The sequence below is a fragment of the Sminthopsis crassicaudata genome, chromosome 2, assembly GCF_048593235.1.
Source record: "Sminthopsis crassicaudata isolate SCR6 chromosome 2, ASM4859323v1, whole genome shotgun sequence".
Classification (NCBI taxonomy): Eukaryota; Metazoa; Chordata; class Mammalia; order Dasyuromorphia; family Dasyuridae; genus Sminthopsis; species Sminthopsis crassicaudata.
Genome location: NC_133618.1, coordinates 624,235,458 through 624,262,533, shown reverse-complemented (window position 1 = coordinate 624,262,533; position 27,076 = coordinate 624,235,458). Strand labels below are relative to the sequence as shown.

General features: G+C 36.9%; 1 protein-coding gene across 1 annotated transcript in view; it reads right to left on the bottom strand.

The window, feature by feature from the left end:
* CALY (calcyon neuron specific vesicular protein) overlaps positions 1-18,107 on the bottom strand; it is a 112,395-nt gene extending 94,288 nt beyond the window's left edge. Inside the window, exon 1 of the mRNA XM_074296292.1 lies at positions 17,995-18,107. The gene's annotated coding sequence lies outside the window, so the exon portion shown is untranslated. The remainder of the gene's footprint in view (positions 1-17,994) is intronic.
* Positions 18,108-27,076: the final 8,969 nt, after the last annotated feature.

Here is a 27,076-nt window from a genome sequence, read left to right as displayed (position 1 = left end):
TGAAAGTATAGTAGGAGACTGTGAAAAACTTTGCTAAAATCTGTATGCTATCTCTACACAGTTCCCTAGTCTGCAAGTCTCATAACTCTTTTTAATTTGAAAAACATTTTAGATACATTTTCCCAACATTTTATGTTAAATATGTGCAATTCTTCTATACATATTTCCACAAATGCCATGCTGCACAAGAAAATCAGGCCAAAAAGGAAAAAAATGAGAAAGAAAACAAAATGCAGGCAAGTAACAACAAAAAGCGAAAATACTATGTTGTGATCACACTCAGTACCCATAGTCCTCTCTCTGGGTGCAAATGGCTTTGTCCATCACAAGACCAATGAAACTGGGCTGAATCACCTCACTGTTGAAAAGAACCACATTCATCAGAATTGATTATTGCATAATCTTCTTGATGCTGTATACAATGTTCTCCTCGGTTCTACTCACTTCACTTAGCATCAGTTCATGTAAATGTCTTTCCAAGCCTTTCTGAAATCATCCTGCTGATCGTTAATATTAATGCTGATTAGTAACAATATTACAATCAGAATAATAATAATATTCCATAATATTCATATACCATAACTTATTCAGCCATTCTCCAACTGATGGGCATCTATTCAGTTTCCAGTTCCTTGCCACCACAAAAAGAGCTGCTACAAATATTTTTGCACATGTGGGTCCTTTTTTCTTTCTCATGATCTTTTTGGGATACAGATTCAATAGAGACATTACTCTCATAACTCTTAGTGAGTCTAGGGAATTACTCCAATCATTAAATGTATAAAAAATAACACTGTGACTTTGAAAACTCTCCTGCTTTGGATCAAAAAAAATGTCTAGAAGACATCGGACATCCCAGGAACCTTTTATATATAGGTTCCTTTGTGCCTCTTGATAGAAAACCATTCCTTATTCTTTTCACTCTTAGATTCTTTCTTTCTTCAAAGTGATTGTGTATATATTTTTCTTTTTATGTATAATGTCTTCCAAGAGAATGTAACTTCACTGAAGGCAGAATTTCTTTTTAGCAGAGTGCCTTATACCTAGGAGGTAGTGACTTAAAGCTTATTAGGATTGCTTTAAATTGGATTGGATCAGAACAGGGCTTCATAATTAGAATTCATCAACTTGGTTAGATAGGTAGATGTCAGATAAATGATAAACAAATGCAATATAATTGGTTTTTTTTGTTATCCTGTGTATTTCATTTTATACATTTAAAAACATTATTCTGAGGAATGCGAAGACTTTACCAGGTTGATATAGGGGTCCATGACTTTTTTAAAGTTAAGAATCCTTGCATTCGAGAAATTTAAAAGGAAATTTCCACTATCTTAGGACATACCTCAATGAATTGGTGTTGCTTCTTTTTTCTCTATTTTGTGACATAAAATAGCCTGATTAATGTTGGGAGATCAGTAGAAACAGGCTTCCAAAGAAACCTGGGTTTTGAGGATCATGGCTGAAAACTCAAGCTACCCCCATGGTTCTCACAAAAGTTCAGCTTCTAGCAAAGTTAGATGCCACGAGCCAGGGATGCTGGCATGCCCCCAGGGTGATAACTCAACAACATACAGCCATTGGCAGCCAAAGGCTCGAGCTATTATTTACAACACAAAATGCCCAAATAAACAAGGACTAAATAGCTCCCAGGCAATACTGAAAAGGGTGTTAATTGAATCTCATCCACTGGCTGATGTGTTTTGGGGTGAATAACCTTTCCCTTTTTCAATAACTACTTAATCTTCTGCTGGGACTTTTCTTGAATCTTGAAAAGACAACCCTGACTTTGTCTAAGCAGAAAGCAATAATATTTTGATACTCATATCTTAAACTCTTCTAACAAAATAATTATGTTTTGCTCTAGAAGTAATTGGGAATCACATTTCATTCATTCATTTTTTATGTGTGTATATTTTATTTTCATCTCTCCCTCTCATTCCCTCCCTCCCTCTCTGTCTCTCTCTGTATCTCTCTCTGTGTCTTTTCTGTCTTTGTCTCTGTCACTTGTCTCCTTTTATCTCTCTCTGTCTCTTTTGTGCCAGTCTTTCTTTTTCTAGCTATCTCTTTGTCTCTTGTCTCTTTCTGTTTCTCTCTTCCCCTCTTCCCCATCCCTCTCATTCTCCCATCCTCTCTCTCCTTCTCCCACTCCCTCTTCTTTTCCTTCTCTCTCCCTCTCCCTTTTTCTCTCTTCCTCTCTCCCCCTCTATCTCTTCTATAAGTGTTAAATGCTGAGGCTGGATATGAACTCAAATCCTCCTGACCCCTGCTCTATTTATTGTGTCATCTAGTTGCTCCTTGATCCTTTCTTTCTATTAGCTTCACTTCCTATCTTGCAAATGTATTTAAAACAATTTAAATTTTTTAAAAAAAGTTATTTAATTTTAAATTTATGGAACATACTTCATGATATAATATAATATAAAGATGATTGCACATGAGATTTCAAATCTATTATGTACAACTTGCTATTTTTAAAAAATATATATGATAACATTCTCATGTAAATATTTTTTTTCCTTTTCCCCCCTCACCTCCTTAAAGATGACTACAATCAAATACAAGTCTTTGTGTGTGTGTATGTGTGTGTGTGAGTAAAATCATTTTATACATATTTATATTTGTCACTTCTATCTCTGAATATAGATGCCCTTTGTTGTTAATTTGAGTATACTTATAATAGTCAAAATGACTTATTTGTTTAAAGTTATTCTTAAAACAATATTGCTGTTACCGCATAGAATGTTCTCTTGGTTCTGCTCATTTTCTGTTTGACCCTCTGGGATTATTTGGGGTGACCTACTTCCTATTCTTCATTATAAATAAGCCCCAACTCTTACTTTTCCCCTCAATCCACCACCTGGTACCCAACCTCATTTGCTGATCATCAGCAACACAATGGAGTATTCTTGTTATCCCCAAAGGAGGCCAGGCTAGATCAGACAGGTTCAAGTTCAGTCACTATTTAGGATAAAGATAATTTTCATCAAAGCCTAGGGTTTTGCTTAGGATAAATAAATTAATGAAATTCTCCTTCTTTATTCTTCGAGATAACTCAGAATTCATGAATTTTTAAAGAACTGTACCCTTTTCAAAAAAACTTATAAGCTTTTTAATTTTCAAAATATATGCAAAAAATAGTTTTCAACATTCACCCTTGCAGAATCTTGTATTCCAAATTTTTCTCCTCCTTTCCTTCCCCCACCCCTGGAAAACAAGTAATCCAATATAGTTTAAATGTATGCAGTTCTTCTAAACATATTTCCACATTTGTCATGCTGCATGAAAAAAATCAAAGCAAAAAGGAGAAAAAAAAAACAAGAAAAAAAAACTTAAGCAAACAATAACAACAGAAAAGGTGAAAATACTATGCTTTCACTTCATTATTGAAAAGTGTCAAGTCCATCACAGTTGATCATCACATAATTTTGTTGTTGATATCCACAATGTTCTCTTGGTTCTACTCACTTAACTTAGTATCAAGAACTGGGCTCTTTAGCCTCAATATATGTTGCATTTCCTAGGGAGAAGTCTTTCTGGAGCCATTGTTTTTAGTGAGAAGGCAGTATCACCAATTATATCTTTTAATAGAATGAAAGCCAGGAAAACTGCCTTGAACAATTAGAAATAGTAATGCAATCAATAAAACTTCTGGGGAGGGACTTATATACTCAGGCATTTCAGGATTTTTGTCAGAGAAATATTATTTCTAATCTGAGAAATATGCAGAACAGCCCAATTAGAATTAAGACATTCAAAATCCCATTGTTTCGATAATGCTTCCTAGTGATGATATTATTCCTGATTTTTCATGGTCTCTTTCCTCAAACAACAACACAAGTTAGCCTGCCTTATCTAACTCATTCTCTAATCTGTGACAAGTAAGTATTCCAGGAATGGGGGCATCAGAAACCCTAGAAACTGAAATCCAGAGAGAATTCACTAATTAAAGCTGGAAGTAAAAAAAAAAACCAGACCAGATGCTAAAATTCTAGCTTAGCATATGACTGATATAGAGTATCCCAAAAGTCTTGGGGCAGTTTTAAGCTGTGACAGTTTGGAACTTCATTAAGACTTTGAGAGACATCCTATCTATTTCTGCACAAAACTGGATTTCTCCCCTTCTTCTCTGGAATTAGGAGTCTCCAGAGATCACCTGTGTCTCTTTACAAGTGGTATAGGATTCCTTACTTGTAAGAGTGAAGAGCTTTCATCATCATGTCTCTTGCTACTGTTAGAAACCACAACCTCATGCTAGTAGCCAGGCCTTTCCCCTAATTTCCTCAGTAGATCTCAGTAGCATTAGTACAGCAATATTTTCCAATGAATATATTACAACTAAAAGATAACAGTACAAAGCTTTTCAATGAATGAATGAATAAACTAATGAATATAAGACTATTTAGTTAGCACTCACTGTGTCCTAAATACCATGTTAAGTGATGGAGTTATTAATATAAAAATGAGACAGTCCCTTGGAGCTTATATTCTAATAGAAAAAAATGATGTTTTTAGGAGAGTTGTAGCCGGGGAAGAGAGTTGTAGTGTAGGAAGCCACAAAAATGAATATGTTATAGATCACTTAGTTCTTCTTATTAGGCTCGGTAAATCATAGCACAATTACTAAAAAGATTTTTTAAAAGACTTGTATGTGGCAAGATTTTCAACACAAATTCCAATTCAGTCCTTATTTAATCTTCTTCAGGTGAGTCCTATTCTTCATGACCCATTTTGAGGTTTTCCTGGCAAAGGCACTGAATAGGTTTGTCATTTTCTTCTCCAAATCATTTTACAGATGAGGAGACCGAGGCAAGTAGGGTTAAGGAACTTGCCCCTGGTCACACAGCTAGCAAGTATCTGAGGTTGGATTTGAACTTAGGAAGAAAAGTCCTCTTAATTCCAAACTTGGTACTCTATCCACTATGCTACCTAGCTCATATAAATTTCATACAGGCATGCAAGTTACACTATCAGAGCATGCAAATCTTATTTGCGTTAGTAGAAAAACTGTATTTTAAGACTTTCTGAGTCCTGGATGCTCTCAATATAGTCCAAATCCTTTCTCAGCCCTAAATCCCTTCCCTATGTCTCTCTGAATCTGAATTTCCTCCTTGGATCTATTCTGTTTTCTCACTTATCTAAATTTCTACAAAAAGCACCATAACCACTGCCTCACCCTCAAAGCTGTTCTTTATCTTATTTTCAGTTGAACAATAAACCAAAGATCCCTTACAAATACAAATGCCAATACTTCCCTTTACATGAAATATATCAAGGTTGACATCTTGTCTACTAAATATCCAGGATGAACATACATAATGGAAAGCATCTATTATGTGAAGGGTGCTGTCCTAGGTGCTGATGGTATTTTAAACTCTGTTCCTAACTTGTAGCATTTAGAGCTAGAGGGGACCAAAGAGTAGGTCTAGTTTACCAACTCTTCCAAGTTTAAAAAAAAAAGCTGAGTCTCAAAGAAGTCAAGCAGAACCAGAATTGAAACCAGGTTTTCTAATCCAAGATCTCTTCTTTTTTTCTAACACATCAATAGTCCTCTGCTGTCAGCCCAACATAAACAAAAAAGATAGAAAGAACACTGATGTGGAGTCAGAGGCTCTGTGTTCAAATATCACTTTTTTCCTTACCTGTGTGATTTTGTACGAGTGACTTCACCTTTCTTGACTTTAGTTTCCTCATCTCTAAAATGAAGGGTGTTGGACTAGATGACCTTTAATTTTTTTCCAGCTCTGTATCTGTGATCTTATGATCACTTAATCATACTGAAAATCCTGCTTTTGTTCTCTCTAAGCTTGTCTCACCTTGGTTCCCTCTTTGAGAGATACTTGAAAGAGTTTATGTTTTATCTCAGCTTTGCTATTGTACCTGAGACTGAAAAATAAAAATGTGGCTTTGCCATTTCTCCCAGACGTCTGTGGAAGATGGGGAAGACTTGAGATCAATGAATTATCTACCCACTAACCTTACAACCTTCTGCATTATAGTAGTACCCTTTTATGCTCCCCTAAGCCTTTCTGGAAAGTTAGATATACTGCATCTTTTAAGGATTTGGTGGTAAAATATGTTTCTTAGAAAATAGGTGATAGAATAGAAAATAGAATAGAATAGAAAACAGGTGAAGAATGGAACTAACATTTTTAGACATGGTCATTAGGTTAATTTATTTTGTTTAATTATGTTTTTTTTTGTAAATAATGGTTTTACTAGTGAGTCACTGGGAAGTGATAATGATCTAAATGGGAAAAAGCATCAATAGAACTTAAAAAAAGAAATCAGGGTCACAAACAAAATAAATTTATGGCTAAAACATGAGGAGCTAGGTATGCAGTGTTGTTGCATAGGTAAAGCCTAAGGATTTGTATTTGGGTGGGTTTCTACCCAGAAAAATTTTGCTCTCTCTTCCTTCTAACTCCAAGGGAAATGTTCTTCTCTAGAAGAGTCAGATAAATCAGGAAATAAAACATTTGGAGTCAAGATTTCTGTTAGCTAAGATTCTGACCTAGTTGTTTTAGTCAAGAAAAGCATAAATAACCCACCAGCCATAACAGAGTGACAGAAATAATATGACAGGCCTGATGGAAAATCGAAAACAACAGCATTATTGTCAGGGTGTCTGTATCCTGATCCTGCCATCAAGGCCATCATCAAAGCCAGAAAGTGATTTATCTTCTGTCTGTTTGATAGAATGGGGTTTATGTGCTGGTCCAGATTCTGAAGCAGACTTACACCTTTCTCATAATAAATAGGCATACTTTATCTATCCCCATGATACTGAAAGCTGCGGACAACCTAATTAGTCTTGTGTTTAATTTCCTGTAATTGAAAGACAACAAATCTCTTTCTCCACTGGTCATGGTAGGATCCAATACTTAATTACTGGACGGTGAAAGGGATGGAGAGTTATCTGGTTAAAGGGGATTTTCTTTGAGGTTTGGGAGAAGGAGATAAGGCTTAGGGCAAAGAACTTTTCCTCTTCTGAGAGACAGAAATTGTAGAATCAGCCATCAGGCTTCTAAGAATAACAAACGTCAATAGCTTGAAACCTTGGACCAGAATGCTCTTCTCTGGAGTAACAACCTTTGTCATTTATCTTTAGGATGGAATATACAACACATCCTAAAAGTTTCAAAGCAATGACCTTCACATGGAAAGAAGAGACTTTGAACTTTGATTGGTACCCCATGGTTAACTTGTTTAGGAAGCCCAATGCCAAATAGTTATGGGCTGTATCAATTTCATGGAAGTTTGGAAGATAAATCCAGGGAAAACATTGGAATTTGAACCAGAATCCTGCCTCTATCTCTATTTCCATCTCACTAAGTTTTTTCTTCCCTTATTTGGTAAGACAACTTTGTTCACCTACCCAAATCTCAAAGCTCATTCAGAATCACATACTAAATTAGGAGGTAATCTATTAATGTCAGCAGGAGATGCAGTGTTACATATTAGGAAGGGCATTGGATTTAAAATCCAGAGAGATTTAGTTTGAATCTGAAATCCAACAATTATTACTTCTGTGGTCCATAATAATAATTCCACTATTTAAGTCACAGGATTCTTGTGAGGAAAGAACCTAAAACCCTAAAACACCTTATCAATATTAGCTTTTATAATCATGGTTCCAGGGAAGTTGTCCATCCCAGCCCTCATTCCCACTCCATGATCATCATGGGAGCATTTAGGTCGAGTACATACATGAAGTCAGGAAGACCTGAGTTTGAGTCCTACTCAGACATTTACTAGCTTTATTATCTGGACAAGGTACTTAACCTCTCTGTGCCTCAGTTTTCTCATCTGTAAAATGGGAATAATAACTGTCCCTACCCTCCAAGATTACTGTGAGGATCAAATGAGTTATCATATGTAAACTGCTTTGCAAGCTTAACTTTAAAGCACAATATAAATAATGAATATGCAATAGCTTACTAAAATGACTCTGATGTCCCACAGTGAACAGTTGTGGCAAAGATTTAAGGCAGAATAAGCATTAAGAGTGGTCAAAGTATGCAGTCCAGAGTGGGGCCCAAGGGTTTGAGAGGATTTTAAAAAATACTTATATTTTTCAGACCAAAAGACTCCATTGCCCATGACCTGGTTGTATTTCTGTTGCATTATGTCAAGTCACATGTTACAATACAGTCTCAGTACCTACAAAAAGCTTTTTAAAATATTTTTAATTCTAGTGTCTTCACTCTGTGTTTATTTCCAATTTGTTCTGATTGTGGCTATGTTCACACATAGTTATTTTCAAGTTGCCTCCTTCATTAGACTGTGAGCTCGTCGAGGTAGGGGACTATCTTTTGTTTTTTCTTTTCTTCTATTCTTTTCATGCAGTGAAGATTATATTCTTACCCTCCCCTGTGTGGAGGGAAACACAGGGAGTCCATTTTTTAAAAAATAGGATGATAGGGTAATGGGAAGAGGAGGAAGAGTAGTATTAGCAGCAGCAGTTAAAATTTATGTAATACAATAAGATTTGCAAGGCACTTTACATATGTCCTCATAATAACCTCCTGCTTAGATAGGTGCTATTATTATCTCATCTTACAGATGGGGAAACTGAGGCAAACAGAAATTTAATGAATTACATAGGGAATAGAACTAGAAAAGAGCTCAGAAGTCATTTAATCCAACTTCTTTCTTTTGTAGAGGAGGAAACTGAAGCTCTGAGAAATGAAAGAATACCGTAATCCCAATTGGTGATGTCAGAAGTGAGATTTGAACCCAGGGCCTCTGAACCTAGAGCTGGTGTCTTTTGGGCACAGATACACACACACACACACACACACACACACACACACACACACCCCAACACACATACCTGCCTTGGTTTGGCTCTGGGTTGAGGAACTATTTCCTTTGAAGGTTCAATATTAACTCTCCATTCTCTGAATTTCTGAACTGCTTCCATCTTTAAACATATTCTCTAACATGGTTAAATTTTATGCCTATTTCTCTTCACCTCCAATTGTATAATAACTATCAACCTTTTCTTAACCTGAGGGGATGCTACTGCAGCAAAGCCATGTCTCAGAACAGAGTACCTAGAACATAATATCTGTTACCATTGTGTTTCATCATTTATCTCTTCACTTTTGGCAAATCTTTTCTTCTGCTCATGTGCCATCTCCTATGGGAAACATTTCTGGTCCCTTATTTGTCAGTACTTTCTCCTCATTTATTCTGGTACCTATTTATATGTACAATCTCCCTAGTTGAATGTAAATCCTGTTAGGGCAGAAACTGCTTTTATTCTTCCTTTGTGTTTCCTCCATCTAGCATAGCAGATAATTAATAAAATTCTAGTTAGTTTGATTAGATTAAAATGAATTGGATCAGAAATAGTAGAACAAGGATTCTAACCCAAGTTCTCTGAATCCCCAAACCAAGAATCTTTCCTCAACATCACGCATCTTAAGCCATTATATATACCAAACCTTTGATTGTGTGTCTTAAATCACTCTTTAGTAAAATTTACAAAGGAATTTGTTTTGTGTTGGTTTATGTTGACCTCTAAAAGATAGGAAATAATATATTTAATAATGAAGCATCTTCTACAGGAAGCCTAAAAATCAGACTAGTGCCTTCACTCTCTTGATTGCCTCGAATTTATCATGTCTTTAGCTTGTTTGTACACAACTGTTTGCATGCTGTATCTCTCATTAGATTGTGAATTTCTTAAGAGCAAGAGCTGTTTTTGTCTCTTTTTTTTGTATCCACAGTGTTTTAGGACAGTGCCTAACACATTGTAGGCACTTAACAAATGCTCATTGAGTGACTAACATATTTCACTTATCCAGAGAGGATTTTATTCCCATGCCTTTCTTTATAGCATTAGGGAAAGGGGAGCAATTTGGTACACTGTGGAAGCTGGAGTCTGGATCCATGATTGGTGTCAGACTGATTTCACACCTCCAGGTGGAGACATATGATTAGCTGATTCTGTTCAAGGTCATCAAGCAAACCATTTATTTCAGAGTTAGCTAAGGAGGTCAGTCTATTCAGAGTAGCAAGAAGGGTAATGGGGTCACTGGCTGGTACAGAGGGTCTAGTAATAATAGCAATAGTGACAACAAAAACAATAGCTAATATTTTGCATAGAGCTTCACATTTTGTAAAGAGCTTTCAAGAGACTATTTCATTTGATTCTCATAATAAACTCGTAAAAAAACTTTTAAAGATATTAGAATCTGTACTTTAAAGATGAAGATGCTGAGTCTGAGAAAGATTAAATATTTGCCTAGCTCACACACTTAGTGTCTGATATGGAATTTGAGTCCATATTTCTCTCACTCACAAATCCAAAATTCCATTCTTTACACCAAGTTTCTTCTTTTATATGCATTCATGTAAAGAAGGCAATCCTAATAAGGATGAAAATCAAAGAATATTAGAATGAATAGGGTATTTAAGGTCCAGCTATCCCAATCCTCTCATCTTACAGAACAGGAAACTGAGGCTCCAGAGAAAAAGTGACTTGCCCAGTCTTCCAAAGAAGATCCAAAAGGACTAGCCAGGAATCTCTCCTGATTTCTCCCTCAAGACTCCTTTTGTCTTGCCATTGGACTTTGATGACTCTAGAAGAGAAGAAACTGGACAACTTTATGCAACTCTGACTCACTTAAATCCAATTCATTCAGGAATCAAGACATCCTTCTGTGATGTCTTTGGTCCTCTTTGAGAACGAAAAACAAACAAGAAACCTTTAAAAAAAATAGGACTTAGAATTTCTTCATTGCATGGAACTTCCAATTAGGAAACTCCCTCTAGCAACCAATCAGTCAAATAACATTTATTAAGTATAAGATGTATAACTACTAAGTGTCAAAGGCATACCAAGACAGATTAGTACTTTTCTGTTATAGTTTTAGAGAGAATGGCTTGGGGCCATGACAAAGGTTAAATGTCTTGCTCAGGGTCATTCAGGAAGCTAGAATAAGAAGCTGGATTTGAAGCCTGACTCCAAACAAACTATCTACGGATCCATTCTGACTCTAGTGCATTACACACACACACACACACACACACACACACACACACACACACACACACGGGAAAATACTCTTATTTTCTTTGCTGTTTTGATTTTCCCCTTGGTCTCAGTTTTATAAAGTACTGGGGTTGAGTTAAGCAATATACAAGGATTCTTCTTCCAGCTTTTAATATTCAATGAAATACAGGCAGTAAAGTATAGTGGAAAGATCACTGGACATTGGGTTAGAAGAACTGAATTATAATCCTGTTTCTAGCATTCACTAACTGAGAGAGCCCTGGGTAAGTCACAGAATCATAGAAACTTAGTGTTGGAATGGGTAGAAGAAACAACTGAGTTCAACTTAAGCCAGAACAAAATCTTCTCTATGACATCTTTAGGAATTGGTTGCCTGGCTTCTACTAGAAAATACTCTGCTACAGGTAGGGAGGTGGGGGCTGAGAATGGGGGCTGTCTAATATTTCTCCAGACAACCCATTCCATTCCTGGACACCAAATACTTCTAGGAAGCTTCCCATTATTGTAAGCTAAGAATCTACCTCTCTGATAGTTTTGCCCACTCATTCTGGTCCTACCTAATGAAGACAAGTAGAATAGTTCCCAGCTACCTTTTGTCCTTAGACTGAAGAACCAAGATCAGGGGGTGATTTTTGAAATATAAATTTTATTTGTTTTGTCAAGAATAAGAGGCAGACTTTAGAAATATTTTCTGAGATGGAACTAAAATGGGAGGTAGCCTTGTTTTATGAACAATAATATTCTCAAGAAAACTTGATTAGCAACAACAGGGACCACTACTGCTCTGTGCAAGGTATCTCTAGGAAGGAGAAGGAGATTCAATTTTCTGGGGCAGTACTCATGCATGCTAAAATTAATTCATCTCATTGAATATTAGTTTTTTTTAACTGTAAAATGGAGATCATAATTCTTGTTCTGTCAACCTCATGGGGTTGTGAGTAAAATCTCTAAGTGAATTTTAAAGCATATTTTCCCAGGAAATACACTCAGAATCTCTGGTTATGAAGGAATGAAAATGTGGAGATGTTAGCTAGAGCAGGAGTTCTTAAACTTTTCCCTCTCACAGCCTTTTTGCCTGAGAAATTTTAACATGACCCTGGGTACATAGTATATAAAATAAGAACACAAATCAAACAGTTATTGGTAATAAATTGTAATTTTGTTATCCCTGAATTCAGTTATAAGCTTCCATATGGGGTCAAGAATCACAGTTTATGAAGCTGGAAGGAGCAAAAGAAAGTAAAAATTCATGGTGGCTTTTTATGCTTTGGTAAATTCAGTCATACATGCTTTATCAACTGAGTCTAATCCTCTTTATCACTGCTCATCTCCCTGTCAGTGAGAGGGCTCATCCATTAATGGTAGGGGCTATTTCTATAAAATGGTAACACCTCTGCATGAATCTAAGAGCCGCAGAAGGTCTGACACAAGAAAAACCCTTATTATACAATCAGTGTACAGGTATTGTCTGAGGACTAATCATATACCTAACATTATGGAGATATCACAGGGATGGAAGTAGAAGTGTGGATATAGTAGGAAAAATGTTATTTTTTCCAAGGAGTCTATAAATAAAGAGGATGCAAACATGAGAAACAACCAGAAAATAATTTAAGCTATCATATAATATAATAATGTAATTATAGAAGGTTAGGAAAAAAGGTATAGAAGACAGATAATCAGGAAATATTTGCAGGTTCCTTACTGGAGATTTTACAACTTGGATTATATTCTAAGCATCAGAGTGAGCCCATTCATGTGCAGGCACATACCCCTCCTCCCACACATACACACTCACACCACAGGAAAATAAAGGGTCTTCTCAACTGGCAATAAATATTCTTTCCCATTGTTCTTATAGTGTAAAAGAAAGACAAAGGAGTGAGGAAAGAAGGAAGGAAAGGAAAGAGGGAAGAAGGGAAGAAAGGAAGGAAGGAAGGTAGGTAGAAAGGAAAGGAAGGAAAGGAAGAAAGGAAGGAAGGAAGGAAGGAAGGAAGGAAGGAAGGAAGGAAGGAAGGAAGGAAGGTAGGTACAAAGGAAAGGAAGGAAAGGAAGGAAGAAAGGAAGGAAGGAAGAAAGGAAGGAAGGAAGGAAGGAAGGAAGGAAGGAAGGAAGGAAGGAAGGAAGGAAGGAAGGAAGGTAGAAAGGAAGGAAGGTAGGAAGGAAGGAAGGAAGGAAGGAAGGAAGGTAGAAAGGAAGGAAGGAAGGAAGGAAGGTAGAAAGGAAGGAAGGAAGGTAGGAAGGAAGGAAGGAAGGAAGGAAGGAAGGTAGAAAGGAAGGAAGGAAGGAAGGAAGGTAGAAAGGAAGGAAGGAAGGTAGGAAGGAAGGAAGGAAGGAAGGAAGGAAGGAAGGAAGGTAGAAAGGAAGGAAGGAAGGAAGGAAGGAAGGAAGGAAGGAAAGAAGGAAGGAAGGAAGGAAGAAAGGAAGGAAGGAAGGAAGGAAGGAAGGAAGGAAGGAAGGAAGGGAGGGAGGGAGGGAGGGAGAGAAAAAAGGAAGGAAGAAAGGAAGAAGGGACAGAGGGAGGAGGAAGAAAGTATTTATTAAGCATATTTTATATCCCAAGTACTGTGCTAAGCACTTTGCCAATATCTCATTTGATGTTCATAATGATTCTGGGAGATACATACTATTATTATCCCTATTTTATAACTGAGAAAACAGAGAGAGATTGATACTTTCCCAGGGTCACAGAGCTAGCAAAAGTCTCAGGTCAGATTTAAATTCAGGCCTTCCTGAAAAACTCTTTTTCATAGGGCAGTTAAAAAAACCCTGTATAATACAGTATTATATAAAGCATTATAAAAATTTATACAGTAAAAAAACTGTATTAAAAAAAAAACCTCTTCCACTAACCAACATTTTTCTCACATTGGGAAGTAAATTCTCTTCCCAATAGAGGAATAAGGATCTTTCCCAGAGTAAATAAGGCTGGTCCCAGATTGAGCCATAAAAGTTCTCTTCCATAATATTCAGGCTTCCTGCCCATGTGGCTTAGAGGATTCTTGCTTTTGAAAAAGAAAGCTGAGAAGACTTCTGAGGGTGATTTCTTGCTCTATGATCTTATGCCTGACTCTAATAGAAAGAGTCATATGTTATAATGCAAAGGGCAATTTAAAGGAGCTAGATTCAGAGCCTGGCTCTGTCATTTACTACCTACATGATCATGGTCACATTTTAATTTCTCTGAGCCTCAGTTTCCTTATCTGTAACTGAACTAAATGAACTCTAAAGTCTCTTTTAGCTGTGCTCTATGAGCCTATGATTCCATGTAAGCTTCTTAAACCACCTTGCCTCTTAAATTTCAGTGACCTAATCTGAAATGTTCTCCAACTTGGATGCACTAGATTAGAGGACATTTTTCAGTGTCACATCAGAAGATAGAGTGATAGCTAAAAACCAAGTGAATATACCTGCTATGTGTAGTTAATATCTGAGAGTTTGGAGTAATGTAGGTCATCATGCCTTTCACACACACATACACATATGCACATGTACACGCATACATACAACCCAACTTGTATTTTCTGTTATATATACCTATTCACACAGCTTTATAAACTTGGACTATTTAGGTGTAAAGGGAAAAAATAGATGAATTTAGGATTTATTGCTTCAAATCTTTTTTGCTGAAGCAATGGGGTTAAATGACTTGCCCAGAAAGTGTTAAGTATCTGATGTCAAATTTGAACTCAGGTCCTCTTCACTTCAGAGCTGATGCTTTAACCACTAAACTACCTAGCTGCCCCAAATCTTCTCTCACTATCTGCATACTCAGGAACAAACCACTCTAACATTCTGTTTCTCAACTTCCTCAACTATTAAGTTAAGTTTAGCAATAGGTGCAATAATGACCCTAGATTCATGCCTCAGTTTATCCACCTGTAAATCTCATAGGGTTGTTGTGAAGAAAGTTCTTGACAGAGCCTTAAGATTGACACACTGTACAATTCTTTGTAAATCTCTGAAAACTTCATCCCAATATCTCAGAACACATTTCATTACTCAAATCTCATAACCACATTGTGCTACTGAGATGAACTCTCAGTTTTACAAGCTAGACAACCAAAGACAAAGAACTGAGAGTTGAACCAGAATTCTTGAAAACAAACATAAAGTCTGACTTCTTGAGGAACAAAATCCATCTCCGGGACTTCAAAAGCAGAAGAAAATCATAGACAAGCTTTCATTCATTCATTCAGTTTTAGAAACCTTCTAATAAAGTGAGGTTTTCTATAATAACAAAGAAATAAAACCCATTTTTTCCTTTCCATGGAAACTAGGGATGTTTTTTCTTAGTCTTTTCCTCCTTTATTAATGCATAAAAGATCATTGTCTGAGATGCAGCAGAAGCTCTGTGTGGTCAGACCTCATCCTTGATGGATTTTAAGGAAGATTCAAGAGGCACTGAATTTGCATTGGAGATCAAGGATCATCAAAAGCACATGGTCAGTCAAGCAGGAAATATTAATTCATGACACTGTTCATTTTTTTAAATCAATTATTGTGCTGCTGCAGGACATTGGGTCAGAAATAAACTAACTAACCTCAGGATGGAAAATCTACTTTCTATCCACTTGGAGTAAACCTCAAGCAGCCCACACTGGGAGTGGAGCAACTTCCTAGGCACTGAGTAGTGTATCCTGGATTAGGCTGTGGTTGGATGACTTCAGCTCTATAAAGGCATCTTTATTCATAGTCTCTCCACCTGAGATTGCAGTTTTCCCTTATCTAGTAGAACATGTCTGGAGAGGACAGCTGCTTTAAACCCTAAGCCTTTCAAAGGCTAGTGCCTGATTACAGCTCTGCCATGAACTCCTCCCACTTTAGGGAGCTCTTTCTAATACTGCTCTTCTATAAGTGAGATAGAGGAAACCGAATTGGGGTGGTTTGTAAAGAATAAAGAATGCCTGGGAGTAGATACGGAATTTAAGGTATCTGCCTACTCACTGGTCTCAGTCTGAGGTAACTCCCCAAATTCATCCCCATTGCTCAAAAATAAAAAAAAAATAGTTTTCTCAGTCTAGAAAAAAGATAAAATGTTTATTTTTTAAAATTCCTTATCCATGTCTATGTAGGTGATTCTATATGATACATTAAAAAAAACTGACTCAGGTTGATAATGAAGATTCTAAAATGAAAGGCTTGGATGGAGACCTCAGTAATGAAAAGTAATGGTAAAAAGATAAATCAGCTGTGATCAAATTTATGGGGAAGTGAGTGTAAGTAAGAAATGATTACACTGTGATCCCAAGGACAGAAGACATAATGAGTCATTGAAGAGGGTTGGGAAAGATTGGGCTTATCACTAAGCATTTTAGATCCAGTTTAATTAAAACCGTCCTCAGAAAAGTGCTTTTGTGTATGTGTATGTATGTTTTTCTGTGTTGGTTTCTATAACAAATAGGACAAAATAAACCTTTCTTTTTCTCTTAACACATTAGCAAAATTACCAATAGGAAGAAGCACTGACAAAAAGCATCTTACATTATAAAAAAAATCCACTGGGAGTTGGTAAATTTAACTGGACAGAAATTATATTTTAAAAACACTGTTCTGTGCTTGACTGAATGAATGACTGTAGAAAAAAGTCTGATGGAGCTTGCTATCACCTTTCTTTCTCCTTCGTTAATAGAAAAGAACAACCAAAGATGCAAGGGGGTGCTTCCTTCCATTTGTCCAAAGAAGCCACGTTTTTTTAAAACCTAAGCAAACTTTGAACATGAGCAGTACCCAAGGTCCTATAGAAGAACTCATTTCTTTCTTCCTCCCCTCGCCCCACCTTTGCCACTGCTGCTCATATTCAAGGCCTGAGACTAAACATTTTGGTTTAGGAGAACTTCCTCTCACATATGTAACAATATATAAACGTTAGAGAGAAAGGCAATGAGTGGAGAAGCAAAACATTAATAAATAATTGAAAATAACTGAAATCTTCATAATCATTACATGTCTGTCTTATTTTCTTTCAAGCAATAATAAAAAAAAAAAGAACAAGTTCTTGCTCACAAATACATTACCATTACAATCCTAAACCATTTCTAAATATTGCATGAATAATCAAATCAGTCGTCCAGCCAGATGCGCTGAAGGAACAATCAACACCTCATTTCATTTCTCATTGCTTTTATATATTCCGAGTCCCTAAATGAAGAGGTCAGGGGATAAGAGAGTGTTCCAGCCTACAGTTACAATAGAAAAATAAAACCTTTCATCCCTGGTATAGTATCAAGGAGCCAAATGAATTTCCACCAGGCGGAATAACCATAAACCTAACATTTCAACAAATACCGCTTTGATTCAAAAATATTTTTCCAGCTTGGAATTTTCCCCACTCTTTGTCTCTGAGATCTGCATGGGTGGAGGCTCAGGCACACACACACACACACACACACACACACACACACACGCTCAAGTGAAGTTAGATACTTCTCTTCTTAAGTCGATATATCTGAAAGTTGCTATGGGGAAAGACAGCTGGCTGGAAAGCACATTTGTCTCTCCCTAGGATTATTTGAAACTCTTTTCCCAAGCCTTTGCCTCCTCTTTGGTTCACTAAGGAGAAGCGCTGTAGAATCTGAAAGAACATTGCCTTTTCTTCACAATGCACTGGAGCCGTGACTGACTGCTTATAACCGACTTGCAAGGATACATTCTGAGCCAAGTGACAAAGAAAACCACATCAGAGAAACTCTAAAGCCCCAGACCTGCCTAACCTTCCCGGTGTCCCTCACTCCATCACTATGGAGAGCAAAGAGGATGCTGATTTTGCAGGGAAATCAGATGGGAACCCAACATCTCCAAAGGATAGGCAGCAAGAAGCCCCCTTTTCCCCATTCATGACTGTTTCCTAAATAGGAGAATGGCTAGGGAACCTCATGCCTCACCCAACCAGTCAGCCCCCCTATCCATCTTCCACATTCACTCTCTATCCCACATTTCTGTGAAGGAGAAATGTGGAAATCACTTACACTCTCGCCAATGCAGCTCTCGAAAAGATGCTGGCTGGAGATGCTGTGTCTGTGCGAGGAGGAGCGGCCAGGCTGAGACTGGTTACCTAGGTGATGGCTCCCAGCGCTGCGTGAAGAATTAGAGAGCTTCACCGAAAGGGAGGGCCTGTCCCTTTAAATATCAGCTCCTCACTCTCTGGCTGCTGGCCAGATCCCTTATCCAATGCATGAGCATTTGATGCCTTTACCAACAAGCATTTTTTAGTGGAGTGGGCTTGTTTTGTTTCCCCGCCTAGTTCATCAGTGAAGGTACTGCCCTTTTTTGCCAAGCTGATGCTCCCTGTGGTGTAGTCCCAGGTCCTAGTTTCAAAGTAACTGAAAACATCCCTTAATAATGCTTTTCTCCAATCCTCATTCCAGGCTGGAGATAAATTCTGAATTCCCTGGGAGAATTCGAAAGAATAGGAAAAATCAAACAGCAACAAAAGTTAATTTGAGAGAAAGCTCCCTGCTATCGACCATCTCACACCCAGTCACAATCTGAGTCAGATCTCAGTTATGCTCCCTGGCTAAAACTGTTTGAGCATCTTTTCCCTATCTCGGTAGTATTCTGTCGCTGTCTCTTTGTCCATCTCGTTTGTATTTCTCTGTCTTTGCCTGTGTCACTGGCTTTTTCTCCTCCTCTCCCTCAAATCTTTGGGGGTGACAAATGTCTTGGATCTCTCCCAACTTTAGATCTAGTTACATCCTTGTGGTCCAGTTCCACTTATCCACAAAGAGCCTGTGGATTTCCATTTGGCTCCCAAAAGGAAGCTGGCAGAAAAAACCTCAAGTGAAAGGTAAAGTACCACAACTCCCTCTGGTCTCCTTGGCTCAGTATAAGAATCACTATGGTTGCCAATCTAGCCTTCTATCAGCTTTCCTTCCCCCAAACCAGGTGGACACCTCATAGGGAATCCTTAGACATCAGATTACCTGACAGAGCTTGAAAATGGGAAGAGAGGAAAAAAAAGAAAGAAAAAGAAGGAAAAAGAAAGAAAGGGGAAGATTGGTCTACCTCACTATGGACAGTGAGTTTCAGATTCACTCAAAGAATGGAGAATATGATGAATTTTAAGGCACATCTAAATAGGTGGATTGGAACCCAAAAAGAGAGCTTCCTGGAAGGCAAGAACCATGCCTAATCCACATTCACATCACCTACAATGGTTAACATAGACCTTCACAAGTACACAGCTCCCAATAAATATTTTATAAAGGAATACGTGAATGGGACCAAATATATTTTAGAGAACTGACACAACAGCAGTTTGACTTTTATCCCTCAAGTGTCAAACCATGGGGTCTTTGTTGCCTGATCTTCCTTATCACTCTTGTTCTTTTTCTCACAAGACCATTTATATGAATATTAAATTAGATGCTTTTTATTTCTTTAGAAAATAAAAGCTATTCCTCAGCCCCACTTTTTCAGACATTCAGTATCCCAATATTTTCTCTAATCCCCATGAGTTCTACTCCCTGAGATTTGGCCATTGTCCTCTTGGAGTCTATCAGATAGCTGTCTGCTATTTCTTTCCCTCACAGATTTTGCTCCCTCATCTCTCTGAATTCAACAGACAATACTTGTCCAGCCCAGGCCCTTGCATCTCACCATGCAGATGGCTTTCCAGGTTTCTCTCTTCTCTGGCAGCAAATGGATTTTCATGACCCATTTGTGTTCATTTGGGTCATAAGCTGTTGACTCGGAATATTCTTTTCCTTGTCTATGAAGGTGAGAGGAAACAAAGAAGGGTAACATGGTCAGATGGAAAGCATGGGATTTGAAGGCAAAAAAAATCTGAGTTCAAATCCCAGCTCTGTGATTTACTGTACTGGTGATTGGGAGAACTTTTTTAATCCTGCTAAACCTTGCTGTAATTTCCTTATCTGTAAAATAAGGGGATTGTGCCAGATGGCCTCTAGGGTCTTCTTCAGCTCTAAATCTATCATTCCAAGATTTTTTAACCCTTGTAACTTTATGCCTAAGTAACTTTATGCCTAAATTCTAAGCAAGAATTTACTTCTCTTGGCAAATAGATTCCACTTCTGGGTCATTGTTAATTAATTCCAAATCCCAGAACTCCAAGTCTGGCTCATCTGTGTCTTTCTGAGGGACAGCTCTCTGGATAGAAGGACCCTTGAGCCTGATGCAGCTGGACCACTATCTTTCATGCTGGGACATAGGTGGTGGTACCTGCATTTTGTAGATGGGAAGCTGAGTGACTGGTCAGAGATATGAAACACAGAAGCTGAATCCTAGCAATGCTCTTATATTTGTTGATATTACCATTATCTATAGACTACTTCTCTAAATGCTGTAGGAAAGAAGAAGCTAGGGGTCTTAAAGGACTAACAATCAAAAGTGGGTAGACAGGAAAAAACAGGGCTACAGGAATGTATTTAGAACTAGTCAGATATAAAAGTCTTCTGGTACAAATTGATAAGAGAGAGTCAGCTTACAAAGAATTGAAATTCAAGAATTCATCAACTTTCAACCCACAGTTTGCTTATGCAAAGAATTGTCTCTAAGGACTTGCATGCTTTCCCCCAGGGACCATATCTTCCAGAAGTCACTGAGGCAAAAAGTATGTGAGTTCTGAAAATTATTTCCCAGGAATCTACAAAGGAGTTAGGGAATCACTGGGAGAACTTTGAAAGTAAAGATCAGAGACTAAGAATGATGGAGAGGGAGAGTCATGATTTTTATCCTAGAATGTAGAATGAACTACAAATGCCCTGTCCTAAACCAACAGTGCTGAGTGAAGACAGATTCTGATTGATATGAGCAGTGTGATTCATATCTATTAAGCAAGTTATATCTATTTAAAGCCAATGAGTTTATAGCACAGAGAATCAACAAGGCTTAGAGTTAGCTATTTGAGCCAGGGAGAAGGCTTATAATTCTTAACTAATGTTGGCTCTTGTGATTGACAGAACTACACAACACATCCAGTGTGAGCCAAGAGGTTTGTATCAAACTCTTGAATTTTCTGTTTCATTTTTCCAGCAAGAATAATTTTCTACTCTGTAGGGATGCATTAGATTATGAGTTCCTTGAGGGCAAGGCTCTCTGTTTATTAAGAGATTGACTATGGGGAATTCACCTAAATGATAGCCTAAAGTGCTGGACTTAGATTCAGGAAGATTTAAGGTCAAATTTGGCTTCAGATAATTACTAGGTGTGTGACTCTAGGTGAATCACTTAACTTCAATTTGCCTCAGCTTCTTTATCTGTAAAATGGGAATAATGGTACCTAACTCTCAGAGATGAGAATTAAATGAGATAATACTTGTAATATTATTTGTGAACCTTAAAACATTATATGTAATGCTAGTTATGATCATCAAAAGCATTTATCTATTGCTCACATTTATTTAAATCAAACTGTTTACTGAGAATGATTCTTGTTCAGTCTTGATTGACCTAGAACCTAGGGATGAATATATGAGAAGTAGCTGGTAGAATAAACTGTCAAATTAAAGTTAACCCATATATCTATTAAGCTTACTATGTACTAGGTGTGGAATAAAGGTGCTAGCAAAATATATTGAAAATAAATACAAAGCACTTTCTGAGGAAATACTAATAAATAAGTGTGAGCAGGAAAGAGCAGAAAGAATCATCTTCCTAAGTAAGGAGAGTAGAAATATAACAGTGCAAGTCAGGGTGTTGGTAGATTGGCAACTGTCTCTGTCCAAGGTTCTGACTGCTCAAGGCTTTGAGACTAATGAGACGTTAAATCTCTGAGACAAAGACTCACTGCTGCTATACATTACATTTATTATACAGTGAATTCTCATTATGAGTTATTTTGTCATGGATTAGAATGTTTTAAATATATGTATGAAAGGTCACCATATCCAATCTCCATTCATAAACTTTCAAGGTTTCTCTTTTGTGTGTCCAAGAAAATACACATGTCCACATACAAGAGGCCTTGCGACATAGCATAGGTCTACATATTGCTTATCACAGTGCAGTCCTATATGAAATAGGTTCACTTGAGTCTCTGGTACATATTATTGACCATGTGTAAGCTACTTAAACTCTCAAAACCCTCTGGCAATTCTCTAACAATCTAAATGGCAGATGAAATTCTAACTTGCGTGATTAAAGAGATTCCATATGAGGCAATCCCACTAAGTTAAATACAAGTGCAAGTACAAAGATCCTTCCAAACACACATACACAGTAACAACTGGCCCAATCTCTACCTTTTCCTTTGCACCCTCTCATCCTCCCTCTTTTTCCTGTAATCATTTCCCCCTCAGCTTCAGCATATCCACCCCCTCACCCCCTGGCTGAGGGAAGTGAGTCATCCATGTTGTGCTCCATTTCCAGCTTGTACTGTTGCACATTGTGGTGTTTGAAAGTGATTGGCACATGGGGTGTTTATAATAGGCAGCAAGGAAGAATTAAAAGCAAGTTGCTGAGTGAAAAGAAGGCTCAAATCACTAGTCCTTCTCTGGGGAAACAGTGCCTATTGATCATAGCTTCCTGAGCCCTTCAAGGCCCCCATTAAGTACAAATTATGTTGAACATCTCATCTGTTTTGTGAATGAAATACAAAAATAGAAGCTTGTTGTCAGAGAATGTCATGGAAGAAAGCATTTTGAACCTTTATAGGAAATAAACGAAGTGAGATTTCCAATTCTTCTGTCCTTGGCTTGAGGCTGACTTCCTCTACCACTCTTCCCATAGAAGGCACTTTTCCTTGGAGGAATTGCTGCTGTCTAACCTGCCTGGATCATTTGAAACACATATCTGATTTTCTTCAAATACCCATCAGTGACTTAAAAAATAATGCCTTTGGGAATTTGTTGGTAAATAAAAAATTAGAGAACATCATAAAGCAAACAAATGTAAAAGTAAGACTTAGGGGACCTGAGCTCAACCCCTGTTTTGGCTAGATTAATGCAGTGAAGTCCTGGACAATTTAGTTCATTTCTTTGAACCTTAGCATCTTCAGCTTTAAAACTGAAATTAGGCAATAACCTCCTGATTAGCTTCCTGGCCTCAAATCTCTCCACTTTCCCATCCATTCTTCATTCAACTGCCAGAGAGATTATCCTAAAATACAGGGTCTTACTCAATAAACTCAGTGGTTCTTCCTTGACTTTAAGGTCAAGTTATTTCCTCTTTATCTCTTCCTTGACTCTAAAATCAAGTTATTTCTCCTTTATGCCATCTTTTAAAACGCTTATTTTGTGAATTTTTATAATGTACATAATCATAGGTATTTGTGTAATTTATCAATAAATAAATATGCATATACTGTGAGGTACATGCTCAGAATTATATTACTGATACTTAATCGGAAAAGTTTGAAGCCACTTGATTCAGAAAATCCTTGTTAGGGATTTCTTCTACAAATGTAGATAAACACATTTTCTGAAACTTAATTTTAAAGAGTTGACAGGGAACATTGCAAGGTTAAGTATTTTACCTAATTCTGATGAAGACCTCATTTCTGAGAATGAACTCAATTTTACAAGAATACACTACTATTCTCCAACTGATAAATGGTTAAAGGATATGAACTGACAATTATAAGACAAAGAAATTAAAATAATTTCTAGTCATATGAAAAAGTGCTTTAAGTAACTATTGATCAGAAAAATGCAAATCAAGACAACTCTGAAGTAGCACTATACACCTCTCAGATTGGCTAAGATGACAGGAAAAGATAATGATAAATGTTGGAGGGGATGTGGGAAAACTGGAACACTAATATTGTTGGTGGAGTTATGAATTGATCCAGCTATTCTGGAGAGCAATTTGGAACTATGTCCAAAGAACTATCAAACTGTGCATACTCTTTGATTAAAGAAGATAAAAGTGTTTATACTGAGATCATATCCTAAAGAAATCATAAAGGAGGGAAAGGGACCCACATGTGCAAAAATGTTTGTGGCATCCCTCTTTGTAGTGGCAAGAAACTAGAAACCGAGTGGTTGCCCATCAGTTGGAGAATGGCTGAGCTGAATAAGTTATGGTTTATGAATGTTATGAGAAATCAGCAAGATGATTTCAGAGAGGCCGGAAGAATTGATGATGAGTGAAATGAGTAGAACTAGGAGATCATTGTACACAACAACAACAACAACAGGATAATGTAATGATCAATTCTGATGGACAGTGAGGTAATTAAGGCCAGTTCTGATTGGTTTTGTGATAAACAGAGCCATCTGCATCCAGAGAGAGGACTGTGGGGACTAGGTGTGGATCACAACATAGTATTTTCAGTTTTTGTTGCAGTTCACTTGTATTTTATTTTCTTTTTCATTTTTTTCCCTTTTTGATCTGATTTTTCTTGTGCATCATGATAATTGTGGAAATATGTATAGATGAATTGCACATGTTTAACATGTATTTGACTACTTGCTGTCCAGGAGAGAGGTTGAGGGGGAAGGAAGGGAGGAAGAAATTTGGCCACAAAGTTTTGCAAATGTGAATGTTGAAAGTTATCTGTGCATATGTTTTGAAAGAAAAAAAATAATAAAAAGAATATTTTACCCAAGTTCACACTGACAACACCTAAAGGAATGGGATTTCAACCCAGATCTTCCTCACTCTGAAACCAACTATCTATCCACTATTCCATGCTGACTTCAATATAGAGTATACACAACATAAACATAAAATCATTTGGAATGGTGAGGGAGAAATAATAGCTGAGGAAATTAAATCTTTACTGGTACCCAGATCCAATTGATAGATTGAAAAGGAAGAGCATCCCAGGCATGAAGGAAGAAAGCTGACACAAAGGGAGTGAGAAAGGAGAGGAAGAAAATCTTAAAACTTCCCAGTTCTAAAACTCAGTAAATCTATTTTAGAAAGACTACAGGCTTAGGTTAAGAAGACCAAGATTCAAATCATTAATCTAATACTCTCTAATGTGTGACCTTGGTAAAGTCAGTTAATGTCTCTGATCCTCAGTTTCCTCATCTGCTAGAATCACATTTGCCCGACCTACTTCACAAAAAATCAAATGAAGTCATTATAATGACATTATAATATAATGTTGCAAAGGAAGAATTGGATTCAGAAGGTAAAAATAATATGGGAAGAAAAACAAAAAAAATGCTCACAGTTTACACTCATTTCCCAGTGTTCCTTTTCTGGGTGTAGCTGATTCTGTCCATCATTGATCAATTGGAATTGGATTAGCACTTCTCTATGTTGAAGATATCCATTTTCATCAGAATACATCCTCATACAGTATCATTGTTGAAGTGTATAATGATCTCCTGGTTTTGCTCATTTCACTCAGCATCAGTTGATGTAAATCTCTCCAAGCCTCTCTGTATTGCTCCTATTGGTCATTTCTTACAGAACAATAATATTCCATTTCATATACCATAATTTACCCAAACATTCTCCAATTGATGGACATCCATTCATTTTCCAGTTTCTAGTCACTACAAAAAGGGCTGCCACAAACATTTTGGCACATACAGGTCCCTTTCCTCTCCTCAGTATTTCTTTGGGATATAAGCCCAATAGCAGCAATGCTGGGTCAAAGGGTATGCACATTTTGATAACTTTTTGGGCATAATACCAGATTGCTCTCCAGAATGGTTGGATTCTTTCACAACTCCACCAAAAATGAATCAGTGTCCCAGTTTTCCCACAGCCCCTCCAACATTCGTCATTATTTATTCCTGTCATCTTAGTCAATCTTACAGGTGTGTAGTGGTATCTCAGAGTTCTCTTAATTTGCATTTCTCTGATCAATAGTGATTTGGAACACTCTTTCATATGAATGAAAATAGTTTCAATTTCATTATCTGAGAATTGTCTGTTCATATCCTTTGACCATTTTTCAATTGGAGAATGGCTTGATTTCTTATAAATTAAAGTCAATTCTCTGTATATTTTGGAGATGAGGCCTTTATCAGAACCTTTAACTGTAAAAATGTTTTCCCAATTTGTTACTTCCCTTCTAATCTTGTTTGCAATAGTTTTGTTTGTGCAAAACTTTTTAAATTTGATGTAATCAAAATTTTCTATTTTGTGATCAATAATGATCTCTAGTTCTCCTTTGGACACAAATTCCTTACTCCTCCACAAGTCTGAGAGGTAAACTATCCTATGTTTCTGTAATTTATTTATGATCTCTTTCTTTATGCCTAAATCGTGGACCCATTTTGATCTTATCTTAATAAGTGGTGTTAAATGTGGGTCCATGCCTCGTTTCTGCCATACTAATTTCCAGTTTTTCCAGCAGTTTTTGTCAAATAATGAATTCTTATCCCAAAAGTTGGGATCTTTGGGTTTGTGAAACACTAGATTGCTATTTTTATTCACTATCTTGCCCTGTGAACCTAACCTATTCCACTGATCAACTAGTCTATTTCTTAACCAATACCAAATGGTTTTGGTGACTGTTGCTTTATAATATAGTTTAGATCAGGTACAGCTAGACCACCTTCATTTATTTTTTTTTCATTACTTCCCTTGAAATTCTTGACCTTTTGTGAATTCTGTTGTTATTTTTTCTAAGTCATTAAGTTTCTTGGGAGTCTGATTGGTATAGCACTAAATAAATAGATTAGTTTAGGGAGTATTGTCATCTTAATTATATTCTCTCGGTCTATCCAAGAGCACTCAATGTCTTTCCAATTATTTAAATCTGACTTTATTTTTGTGGCAAGTGTTTTGTAATTTTGCTCATATAATTCCTGACTTTCCTTTGGTAGATATATTCCCAAATATTATATACTATCGACAGTTATTTTGAATGGCATTTCTCTTTGTATTTCTTGCTCTTGGATTGTTGGTAATGTATAAAAATGCTGAAGATTTATGTGGATTTATTTTGTATCCTGCAACTTTGCTAAAGTTCTGAATTATTTCTAATAGTTTTTTAGCAGAGTCTTTGGGGTTCTCTAAGTATATCATCATATCATCTGCAAAGAGTGATAGTTTGATTTCTTCATTTCCTACTCTAATTCCTTGAATCTCTTTCTCAGCTCTTATTGCTGAGGCTAGCATTTCTAGTACTATATTGAATAGTAACAGTGATAGTGGGCAACCTTGTTTCACTCCTGATCTTACAGG